This window comes from Heptranchias perlo, chromosome 38 (genome assembly GCF_035084215.1).
Source record: "Heptranchias perlo isolate sHepPer1 chromosome 38, sHepPer1.hap1, whole genome shotgun sequence".
Taxonomy (NCBI): Eukaryota; Metazoa; Chordata; class Chondrichthyes; order Hexanchiformes; family Hexanchidae; genus Heptranchias; species Heptranchias perlo.
Window position 1 is genome coordinate 8,242,156 of NC_090362.1, and position 12,617 is coordinate 8,254,772.

General features: G+C 46.3%; 2 protein-coding genes across 5 annotated transcripts in view; both read left to right on the forward strand.

The window, feature by feature from the left end:
• Nucleotides 1-12,617, forward strand: part of LOC137304707 (small ribosomal subunit protein eS17) — a 135,231-nt gene that overhangs the window by 77,713 nt on the left and 44,901 nt on the right. The gene's annotated exons all lie outside the window — the stretch shown is intronic.
• Nucleotides 1-12,617, forward strand: part of LOC137304706 (casein kinase I) — a 160,650-nt gene that overhangs the window by 899 nt on the left and 147,134 nt on the right. The window lies entirely within an intron of this gene.

Sequence of the window (12,617 nt, forward strand, 5' to 3'; positions counted from 1 at the left end):
GGGGAGAGGGAAGATGATTGGCAAGGGGAGGGAGGAAGAAGATGGGCGAGGAGAAGAAGATGTGGGGGCGAGATGGGGGGAGAGGGGAAGAAGATGGGGGAGGGAGAGCGATGGGGGAGGGAGAGCGATGGGGAGGGAGAGCGATGGGGGAGGGAGAGCGATGGGGGAGGGAGAGGGGAAGGAGATTAGGGGAGAGGATGGAATGGGGTTCGGGACATGGGGGAGAGAATGGGGGGGGGGGGAAGAGGAGGGGCTGAGAATGCGAACATGGGGGCCAGGGCATGGGGTGGGTGGGGGGTTTTGGAGAAGGGAAAGTGGGGCTGAGAATAGGGAGTAGAGAGGGAAGGTGTTGGAATCTGGGGGTGGAGGGGTGGGGGTTGGGCTGTGGTGATGCAGTTTGAGCCTGGAAATCTTACAATGCAGCTTATATCAAAAAGCTTCTTTGGAAGTTTCAAATATTTTTTCAGAATCCTATGTTTAAAACTGGAATGTTTGGATGTGGAGCACGATATGGATGGGAAAATGTGCGGAGGTGGGGGTTGTGAATAAGGAAGAAGTTGGAATGTCAGGGTTGGAAGTCGAGGAAGGCCGGGAATATGGAAATTGTAAACAATTTTACAACACCAAGTTATAGTCCAGCAATTTATTTTAAATTCACAAGCTTTCGGAGGCTTCCCCCTTCGTCAGGTGAACGATGTCGTTCACTGACGAAGGGGGAAGCCTCCGAAAGCTTGTGAATTTAAAATAAAATTGCTGGACTATAACTTGGTGTTGTAAAATTGTTTACAATTGTCAACCCCAGTCCATCACCGGCATCTCCACATCGGGAATATGGAAAGCAGTGGTGGGGGAGTGAAAGGAGTTGGTAAAATATAAGGGCAGTGATGGAGGCTGGCATTAGTTGGGGTGGAGAGATGGCACTGGTAGGTGAGGAGGAAATGGGGTGGAGCAGAAAAGTGGAGGCTGGCAATGTGGAGGAGGGGAAGAAACAGAGAGAGAGATCGACTGTGAGAGTAGAATAGAATTGGCTGACACGTGAGAGGGAGCAAGAGACATTAGGTGGGGGCTGGGAATAAGGATGGAAGAGAGGTTAAAATATGAGTGAGCGATTGCAACTCCTCCCTGATTCATTCAGTAGGAATAAATGGTGGGATGAGCATGGGTCTAGTGAGTCAGCTTGGCTGACCAATGCAGCTTCTATCAGAAAGCTCCATTGGTAGTTTCATATGTTTTTTTAAAAGCCAATGTTTAAAACGCAGCATGTTTGGAAAGGGAGCACAATATCGATTTCATGCCGATTAGACGATTGTGAAATACATCAAATGAACTGTTTCATATCTGTGTTTTTAATATTTTATTTGTTGATGCTGAGAAACTGCTTTGTAGCAAGAGCATTGCAGTTCAGGCCTGTATGTGAGGGGGGGTCCTTGGCACCAGAAGGAGTGGCATTTCTAACTGTCAGCACTGAGGGTAGGTTTTCCACATCATGGCCCTACCTCTAGCTTTCTGTCAGCGTTTTGTAGGGGGAAAGAAAACATATTTTTTAATCTATCGTTGCCCTGGTGATAAATTAAGCGGAAATGTTTTTCAAGGAGAACCTTTGAGAATTTGAAATTCTCAATTTATTAAACTAGGGTCGATGCATTTAAGGGGAAACGAGATAAACACATGAGGGAGAAAGGAATAGAAGGTTATGCTGATAGGGTTAGATGAAGAAGGGTAGGAGGAGGCTGGTGTGGAGCATAAACACTAGCATGGATCTGTTGGGCCGAATGGCCTGTTTCTGTACATTCTATATAAAAGTCAGGGATTTTGGCAACCAAATGAAAACTGACCACTGTAGTGTGAATGGAGATTAAAGGAGGGACCTTGACAGTATTACTGCTCCCGATAATGTTGTTTTTCGCAGCCATTTTCTAAAAAAATGCAGCCATTTTGCAGTGAGTCCTGGTGAGGATTTACTGAGTCTGACGTGGAAGGCAGTTGATGCCAACTGTTGAAATCATAAGCTGAGTTATGATTAATTGCTGATAATTCGGTTCTCTTGCAACCTTTGGACCTCGGTACCCTCCCAGACATATCCCTTGGTAATTATGTGGAGATTAACCAAGATCTACAAGCAATAATAGCAGCTACAACATTAACTTGGTAACCTGGAGGGTATGGCACATTCTTTCCGAGCAGTTAGTTATAGGTTGGAGAGGTAGGACCGTCTCTCTCCACTTGCCTTCCTTAACTGGAGTTTGAGTTCCTTTTATTTCCTGTTCCAGCTTCAAGTTAGAATGTCTAGTTGATGGTAGAATGTAACGCATTACCGGCAAAGAGGAACTTGGCCATATCAACAACTTGCATTTATATAGCGCCTTTAAGGTGGAATAGTCTCCTAAGGTGCTTCATAGAGGCTGCTGAGCCAAGGCAGGAGCGATTGAGAGGAGTGAGGTTCAGACGCTGAGTTTAAAAGAAAAGAAAGAGCTTGCAGCGAATGCGTTGCCTGAAACGGCGGTGGAAGCAGATTCAATCGTGACTTTCAAAAAGGAATTGGATAAATACTTGAACGGAAAAAGTTTGCAGGGCTACGGGGAAAGAGTGGGGGAACGGGACTAACTGGATTGCTCTTACAAAGAGCTGGCGCGGGCCGGATGGCCTCCTTCTGTGCTGTAACCATTCTATGATTCTATATGCAGTTAGGTCACACATCAGCCATGATCTAATTGAATGGCGGAACAGGCTCGAGGGCTAAATGGCCTACTCCTGTTCCTATTATGTAGCGCAGTTCACAATCTCAGGATGTCCCGAAGTACTTTTTGAAGTGTTGTCATTGTTGTAATGTAGGAAATGTGGCAGCCAATTTGCGCACAGCAAGGTCCCACAAACAGCGACATGATAATGACCAGATAATATGTTTTAGTGATGTTGATTGAGGGATAAATATTGGCCAGGACACTGGGGAGATCTCCCCTGTTCTTCTTCAAAATAGTGCCAAGGGGTCTTTTACAAGGCAGACAGGTTTAACGTCTCATCCGAAAGGCAGCACCTCAGACAGTGCCCCTCAGTATCACGCTGGAGTCTCAGCCTAGATTTTGTGCTCAAGTCTCTGGAGTGGGACTGAGATGGAGAGATTTAGGGAGAGTACTCGAGAGCATTGGACATAAACGGCTGACGACATGACTGCTTATGGTGGGGTGAAGGGGGGATGCACGAGAGGCTGAAGTTAGAGGAATGCAGAATACGGGGGTGTAGGGCTGGGAAGGCTACAGGGATAGGGAGAGGTGAGGCCACGGAGGAGATTTAAACGAAGCGCAAGGGATCAAGAGCCAGTGTAGGTCTGCAAGGGCACGGGTGACGAATGAGTGGGAGAGGATATGTCCAAGAGTTTTAGACAAGGTGGAGTTTATGGTGGGTGGAAGGCTGACCAGGGCGGCGTTAGAGTAAGAGAATCTGGAGGTGACGAGGTCATGTATAAACAAAGGGGCCTGTAACCTAGATGGACTATTGGAGGCTGAGATACCACCATGTTGTCTGTTGCTGTGTATCTAAGTGTGTCTGTCTCCAGATCACTGGGGTTTAGGTGAGTGCAGAAGGCCTATGTAGTGCACTAGTATTGCAGCTCAGCATCAATTGATTTTTAATGAGTTCCCAGTGATTGCTACCCACGGCTCTGGTCATGTACCAGTGCTAATGGTGACCTAGAGATAACATCCCCGCAGGACAGAGTCTGGGCCAGACGTTGTATATTGTGCCGCGACCTGGCCAGTGGTACAGACTGACATTGGTCAGTGTTCTGCTTTAAATATTTCCAAAGCTAGTTTGTTTGCTTTGCTGCAATCACGATACCTTTGCTGTATTTTCTTGCATTTTTGATCCTTCGATCTCACCAAATCTTACAAAAGCAGCTGGGGTGTGGAATCTAGTTCTGGTTTTGGGAGTGGCCAGAAAGCCAAAGCAAGCAGTGCGTCTCTGTTCTACCTTAAATAGAGATGTCTTTGAAATATACCAAGGAAGCAATATTAAATAAGGCACAATTTAAATGTTGCTTCTGAATGTCCCATCTGTACATCAGTGATGTGGTTTTATTTTCTACCTTTTTTAAGGTTTTATTTACACAGCATTTCCATCACACAGCGTTTACTTGAGGATTGATCCTGGCGGAGTGACTGAACCAATACCGCCACATTTAATGCGCTTGTAGTAGGGTTGCCAACTCTGGTTGGGGGTATTCTTGCAGGTTTGTTGGCATGGCGATTGTTGGCGTGGCGATTATTGTCGCAACATCTGATCATGCGATGCTTCCCCTGCAACTTGAAAATGTTATTGGATTGACCGTATGAAGGTTGAGTCCCCTATAGTTGAATATCTTTGCTCGCAGTTTCCCGCCAGCAGCTGTCATGCGAGAAGTTCCGAGAATCAGGAGGCTGCTCGCGAGCAGGTGAAGAAAGTACACCGGCCCAAACTGCGATCCGTACTTTCTCCCCGGTTGCCAGCAGCAGTGCCCAGGAGATTCATCTTCCATTCTGGGAGATTCCCAGACATTCCGGGGTGGGTTGACGACACTAAGCCATAGTTGTTTCTAGCAAGGAAGTAATCGCTAATTGAAGGTTATAGCTCAGCCAACTAAGCATCTGGTGCTTGGCTGTCCATAAAAGAGCCAGCTGTTAGACGGAGCACCAACAGCATAAGGAGGTCACATTTAACTAAACTGAGAATGGTCGGTAATGTCTTATAAAAAACATAGTGAAAGAAAAAAGAACTTGCATTTATATAGTGCCTTTCATGACCTCAGGACATCCCAAAGTGCTTTACAGCCAATTAAGTACTTTTGAAGTGTAGTCACTGTTGTAATGTAGAAAAAGCTACAGCCAATTTGAGCACAGCAAGCTCCCACAAACAGCAATGAGGTAATGACCAGATAATCTGTATTTAGTGATGTTGGTTGAGGGATGAATATTGGCCAAGACACCAGGGAGAACTCTCCTGCTCTTCGAAGTAGCGGCATGGGATCTTTTACATCCTCCTGAGAGGGCAGACGGGGCCTCGGTTTAAGGTCTCCTCCGAAAGACAGCACCTCCGACAGAGCCGCACTCCCTCAGTACTGCACTGGAGTGTCAGCCTGGATTATGTGCTCAAGTCTCTGGTATAGGACTTGAACCCACAACCTTCTGACTCAGAGGTGAGAGTGCTACCCTCTGAGCCAAAGCTGACATTAGTGAACATTGGAAATGCTGTTAATACTTAACTTGGATTTCAGAAAGCTTTTAACTAGGTTCCACATTGAGGGTTAATGGCTAAAATAAAGAGTCACAGAGGAGGGGTTAAAATGTGGTGCTGGATTGATCTCTGGTATACGAACAGGAAACGGAGAGTTTCCTGATCTTTCTATCTTTTAATACAGGCCAGTGGCAGGGACTCTGGTATTGAAAGCAAAATCTCCAAGTTCATTAGATTGATTCCTGGGATGAGAGGGTTGTCCTATGAGGAAAGATTGAGTAGAATGGGCCTAAACTCTCTGGAGTTTAGAAGAATGAGAGGTGATCTCATTGAAACATAGAAGATTCTGAGGGGGCGTGACATGGTAGATGCTGAGAGGTTGTTTTTCCTGGCTGCAGAGTCTAGAACTAGGGAGCATAGTCGCAGGATAAGGGGTCGGCCATTTTTTTGAGATGAGGAATTTCTTCACTCGGAGGGTTGAGTGTCTTTGGAATTCTCTACCCCAGAGGGCTGTGGATGCTGAGTCGTTGAGTATATTCAAGACTGAGATCGGTAGATTTTTGGACTCTGAGGGAATCAAGGGATATGGGGATCGGGCGGGAAAGTGGAGTTGAGGTCGAAGATCAGCCATGATATTGAATGGCGGAGCAGGCTCGAGGGGCCGTATGGCCTGCTCCTATTTCATATGTTCTTAGAGGAGGCAGAACAAAAATAACTCCAGTCCAGTGAAGTTATGACAGTTATCTTTAACATTGTGACCCTGGGCGTACACTGCAGCCTGCAGAGTGGACATGTTCAATTCAACACACTGGTCTGAGAGTGTTTACCCCTCTCCAACAGTGCATGGACCTCAATCATCATTTCTTCTTTATGTAGCCACAAATCCATTTGTGTGCCTGATGTGAGTCTAAGGTTTCTTACTACAGTTTAGTATTGATTGAATGCAATAGGGAATGTGAAGCACGCTCGTCGCCTTGGCTACCTGGGAGTGGCCCCCTCTGAAATATTACAACAGTTACTCGAAAGTTAACAATGTGATTGCATGATTCAGACATACTGTTGGTGGTGAAACGGGGAGTGCTCTGACGGTAGTTCCCAGGGATGATCGGCACATGGCGGGTTTACGGTTTGCACCGTGCTGTTAACAGTCAAAGCCAGGCAATTCGCCCGGAAAGAAAAGGGCAGTTCACCCAGCTGCTCCCGCACAACGTCAGCGAGCAACTCTAAACTGGCAGTATCCTGGGAACAACGCATTGCACAGCCTAATTTGGCCTAGGAAAGGTGAATAGGATGGGAAGGGGGGGGGGGTTTAAATAACACTTTTCCTAGGATGAGAATTCAAATGAAATCGTCTGGGTCTTTGTGTTTGAGATGTCATCACTGGAAGAGTGGATTGACCTTTTGTTCGAGACTTTAGCACCTCACCTGAATCCAACGTTCATGTCTTATGTCTTTAGAGCTTCAATGTTGTAACTAGTAGGTCGCAGAGTCCTGGTGGGAGTGAGGGAAAATATCATAATCCATTCAGAAACACCAGTGTTTCATTATTTTCTATATTAATCCATCATTAGCAGGTAAGTGTAGGGAGAAAGTCTTGTTAACATAAAAACAGTTTGTAGGTGCCAGAAACTTTTATTAAAATTTTGTGATTTATTCCCTGAAACATGGAAAATTTAACGGTGGTTAATTCGTAAAACAAACTGGTACCAGAATGCTGCAGATTAAACCGTTTTCACAGCTTTCTGAGCATGAAGGAAAGCGATGGATGTGGTCAGTAATCATCCCTGTGGCTCACAATTTTTAGTGTCAGCTGTGGCTCAGTGGGTAGCACTCTCGCCTCTGAGTCAGAAGATTGTGGGTTCAAGTCCCGACTCCAGAGACTTGAGCACGTAATCTAGGCCGACGCTCCAGTGCAGCGCTGAGGGAGTGCTGCACTGTCGGAGGTGCTGTCTTTCAGATGAACCGAGGCCCCGTCTGCCCCCTCAAGTGGACATAAAAGATCCCATGGCAATATTGGAAGTAGAGCAGGGGAGTTCTTCCCAGTGTCCTGGTCAATATTTATCCTTCAACCAACTTCACTAGAACAGATTATCTGTTTGAGGGAGCTTGCTGTGCTCAAATTGGCTGCCACGTTTCCTATGTTATAACAGTGACTAAACTCCAAAAGTACTTCATTGGCTGTAAAATACTTTATGATGTTCTAGGGTCGTGAAAGGCGCTATATAAATGCAACCTCTTTCTATCTATCTTTACACATTGGGTGAAGCAAGATGGTGTGCTCCAAATTGTACGGTGTATAAGCCCGGTGGGGACCTGTTGGGAGCACGGGTCGGAGTAACGGGGAAGAAAGTACGCAGGCGCCAAGCTTTATTTTTCTCCCCGGCTGCTAGCAGCAGTGCCCGGGAGCTTCATCTTTCATTCCGGGAAACTCCCGGACAAATGGGAGGGCTATCAACCCTGGCTTGTAGGTGAGGGGAGGGCGTCCACAACATTGGCCGTTCATTTCAGGCTTAGTCTTGACCTAATTGAAGGAGGGGCTGATGTTTGCAGCACAGACTTCATGCATACAAACCTGTCTGGCCAAGCAAGCAGCTAGCCCAAAGCAGGATCTCTGTAATTGAATTTCCTGGAGGTTTCCTCTATTCTATTTGGCCAGTCATTTTCCAAGGATCTTATTAGAAAAGCCATTATGGTTTTCGTACTGATTTATGAAGTCGCCCAACCCTGTCCTATTGAATGCAAATGCTCCAAATCTTTGCCTTGTAATTAAATATACCCACAGTGGTGAGGCCCGATTCGGAGAGATGTGTGCGGCTTTCAGAATCCAACCTTTAAACAAACACTTAAAAGGTCGGAGGAAGTTCAGAGTCCAGGGGAAAGGGACATTCTGGGACTTCAGGCTTTAAGTTATGAAGACCATTTCACAAAGTTGAACATTTTTTTTTTAGTTGGAGAGAACTTTGAGGGACGTGAACCAGATCTTTAAAATGGTGAGAGGGGACAGATAATTTGGACTGTGAATGAAGAACTTGATGCAAGTACACTTCAAGCAAGGCTAGCTTAGTAGGAATGGTTTGATTCCTCCTCCTCCCCGTTGCTGTTTAGTGGATAAATGGAACAGGCTCTTAGCAAGTGCAGTTAACACGATTTCAGTGAGTTTCTTGAGCAGAACGCTGGATAAGTACTGAGTGAGGAATAGGTTGAAGGCTGTAAGGATGAGCATAGATAGAAAACTACTTCAGAGACCATTAGTATTTGGTGACTGAATAAGTCCATTTCTGTTTTTTTTTGTATGGGACGCAGGGATTTGTTTTGGGAATCACATCCCAGGATTCTGTCCCACTTTTCCATGAAAATTGCAAACTTTGAACATGATGCTTCAGGCGCTGGTACCATGGAGATGTCATCTGTGGAAGACAACGATCTGAGGTTGAGTAATGGAGCTGTAAAGGTGGCTGAGCAAGATAATGTCTCCCCCCCCCCCCCCCCCCCCCCCCCCCCCCCCCGCCCTACAAGCATAGAAGGAGAAAGGCCGCTCAGCCCATTAATTTACTTGCTCTCTACCTTTTTTTTATTGGTTCATAGGATGTGGGTGTCGCTGGCAAGGCCAGCATTTATTGCCCATCCCTAATTGCCCTTGAGGAGGAGGTGGTGAGCCGCTGCAGTCCGTGTGGTGAAGGTTCTCCCACAGTGCTATTAGGAAGGGAGTTTGACCCAGCGACGATGAAGGAATGGCCGATATATTTCCAAGTCGGATGGTGTGTGACTTGGAGGGGAACGTGCAGGTGGTGGTGTTCCCTTGGCGAGTTGCTGCAGTGCATCCTGTGGATGGTACACACTGCAGCCACGGTGCGCCGGTGGTGAAGGGAGTGAATGTTTAGGGTGGTGGATGGGGTGCCAATCACGTGGGCTGCTTTGTCCTGGATGGTGTCGAGCTGCACTCATCCAGGCAAGTGGAGAGTATTCCATCACACTCCTGACTTGTGCCTTGTAGATGGTGGAAAGGCTTTGGGGAGTCAGGAGGTGAGTCACTCGCTGCAGAATACCCAGCCTCTGACCTGCTCTTGTAGCCACAGTATTTATATGGCTGGCCCAGTTAAGTTTCTGATCAATGGTGACCCCCAGGATGTTGATGGTGGGGGATTCGGCGATGGTAATGCCGTTGAATGTCATGGGGAGGTGGTTAGACTCTCTCTTGTTGGAGATGGTCATTGCCTGGCGCGAATGTTACTTGCCACTTATCGACCCAAGCCTGGATGTTGTCCAGGTGTTGCTGCATGCAGGCACGGACTGCTTTATTATCTGAAGGGGTTGCGAATGGAACTGAACACTGTGCAATCATCAGCGCACATCTCGTTTCTGACCTTATGATGGAGGGAACATCATTGATGAAGCAGCTGAAGATGGTTGGGCCTAGGACACTGTCCTGCAGCAATGTTCTGGGGCTGAGATGATTGGCCTCCAACAACTACTACCATCTTCCTTTGTGCTAGGTATGACTCCAACCACTGGAGAGTTTTCCCCCTGATTCCCATTGACTTCAATTTTATTAGGGCTCCTTGGTGCCGCACTCTGTCAAATGCTGCCTTGATGTCAAGGGCAGTCACTCTCCCCTCACCTCTGGAACTCAGCTCTTTTGTCCATGTTTGGACCAAGGCTGTAATGAGGTCTGGAGCAGGGTGGTCCTGGCGGAACCCAAACTGAGCATCGGTGAGCAGGTTATTGGTGAGTAAGTGCTGCTTGATAGCACTGTCGACGACACCTCCCATCACTTTGCTGATGATTGAGAGTAGACTAATGGGGCGGTAATTGGCCGGATTGGATTTGTCCTGCTTTTTGTGGACAGGACATACCTGGGCAATTTTTCACATTGTCGGATAGATGTCAGTGTTGTAGCTGTACTGGAGGACCTTGAGTACTGTGTTCATTTCTGTTCACTGCACTCCCTCCCTTATGCTGCAAAGAGCCACTAGACTGATCCCTAGTTTGAGGCCTGAGTTATGAGGAAAGACGGGAGAGACCAGCTATTCTGCCTTGAAAGGAGGCGTCTTGAGAGCTGATTTATAGAGCTGTACAAGATTGTAAATGGGATGTAAAGTAAATTCAGAAAAATACTTCAAACTAAATTGCAAGAAGGGGCCACAGATTCACACCAGTAAAAGGCAAATTTAGGACTGTCAGGTAATTATTCTGTGTAAAGAATGATCAATATGTGTAATGGACTCCAGATAGAGTAGTGAAGCCGAAAATCTTGGAATCGTTAAAGACCAATTAGATGCTGCAGTGGGGGGGCCGAACAGAGGTGGATGAACTAAAATGGACTGAATGGATTTCCTCAATCATAATTATCTTGTGAAAGTAAATCATATCTGACCTTATCTGTATCATGCATCTAAGCCTAATGCCTTCCTTTGTATGGTGATTCTGTGCCCTGACTGAGGAGTGACTGTAGGAGATTTAGTGTTAACCGCCCTGCCCTCTGGGTGAAGAAGCTTTGATGTGTTTTCACACCTAAAACCATCGCTTTAATATCTTTAGAAGCATTGAAATCCGAGCATGGCTATGTGTCTGGCAGGATGAGTATATGCGTTAGCTGTCCGTGCTCCAAGCCCACATCTGGCCAGGGTATTTTTGATGCTTGCTCTAGCAGCAGAGCAGCAGGTGTATATATGTGTCTCAGCTTGTCATGTATTGTGCATTTCCCTTGTTTTAATGCATTGGGTGTGGGTTCCCTGTAATTTGCACTGTTATTTCAATATAAACCTGCAGGCACTTTCCCTCCATGTCAGTTTGAGCTGTTCTCACCTGTTCCTTTGCCACTGAATGACCAAAGAAAAGCCATGTGTAAAAAAACTTGTGGTACTAAAATAAAATTGCTTCAGAGATTGGTGTCTACTTTCATAAATCCCTGTCCTTGAGTGCGGCTATGTTTCTCTTCAGTCATACCCAGAGTGGTGAGAATGTGGAACTTGCTACCACAAGGAGTAGTTAAGGCGACTAGCATCGATGCATTTAAGGAGAAGCTAGATAAACACGAGGGAGAAAGGAATAGAAGGATATGCTGATAGGGTTAAATAAATTAGGGAGGGAGGAAGCTCGTGTGGAGCATAGACCCGTTGGGCCGAGTGGCCTGTTTCTGTGCTGAAATTCTATATAAATAGAAACTGCTTCCATTAACCCTCAGTCCATCACTGTTGGGATTTCATTCATTAGAAGGTTAAAAAAAACAAATTGGCATCAGATGAAACTTACAGGAACACCTCCTTCAACACTTTTTTTTGCCTGAATCTTTGTGCTTATTAAGCGGAGGAATGTTGGAAGCACAGATAACTTTGATCGTGGTGTTAGGATTGAGACTAAAGCTCACTATTCTGCGCCCGGCAACATCTGTCAGCCACAATTTGGGGAGAGAGCTGGCACCGATGTGAATTTTACCACTTCCCACACCTGCCATTCATCTGCCCTTTGAGCGAAATTGCCAGTTTGTGCTGGTTGTGAGGAGCCGTGGGCCAAGTTTCACAGGGTTGAGAGCTCAAACAGATGGCAGGAGACAATCCGCCCTTCAGCCTGGGAGACTGGATGTCATCTGTGGATTGAGACAATGCCTCCCCCACCCCTGCCCCATATTTTCTGGCTGAAGCCCACACTTGACAGGAAAGCAGTTTTGCGCAGTCTGTCCTGTACAGACCTTCCCCAGTTATTGGGGGTCAGAAATAGTCATAAATTGCACCTTAAAAATAATAATTGATGCAAGTACATAGAAGTTACAATGCAGAAAAAGGCCATTTGGCCCAACCAGTTGTCCTGCAACATAAATGGGCTAATCGTTTATAATATTGGGACCTGAAGCAGTATTACAGGACTGTTTTTGAAGTCTTTCCAAAATGACAGAGGTTGGAGGCGAGATGCCGTTTGTGCGGCGGAAATTGACCATGTTCTGGAGATTGAGTCTATCTCTTCTTCCCCTGAACTTGCTGGCCGATTTGCGCATTAATAACTGTGTGCGTCGTGAACTTGCTGTTAATTTTCCAGGAAGGTTCGGCTCGTGGCGTTTGGTTGTATTGTACCAATGGACCAATTGGGACGGCAGGGAGGGGGAGTTCTAGGTTTCAGTTTGATTCCGGATATGTGGGAACAGGAAGTCTCGCACCAAGAAATTTACTTCAGAGGTTGGAAATGACATGTTTTTTTGTCTAGGGCTCTCTGAGTGTGTTGCTGTTTTATTCCCAAGTACAGGTATTTGGCTTTCTTGTGCCTCCATCCCAATCTTTCAAACTAGCCATGAGATTCGAGTTTATTTAATTCAGCAACAAACAAAAAGAATCCCTTTTGAAGTGCTCAGTGAGTCTGACATGTTCCTTGAAGCTGAATGCTGTGACTTGTGTCTTCATCTCAAGCCTAGCACAGCAGTC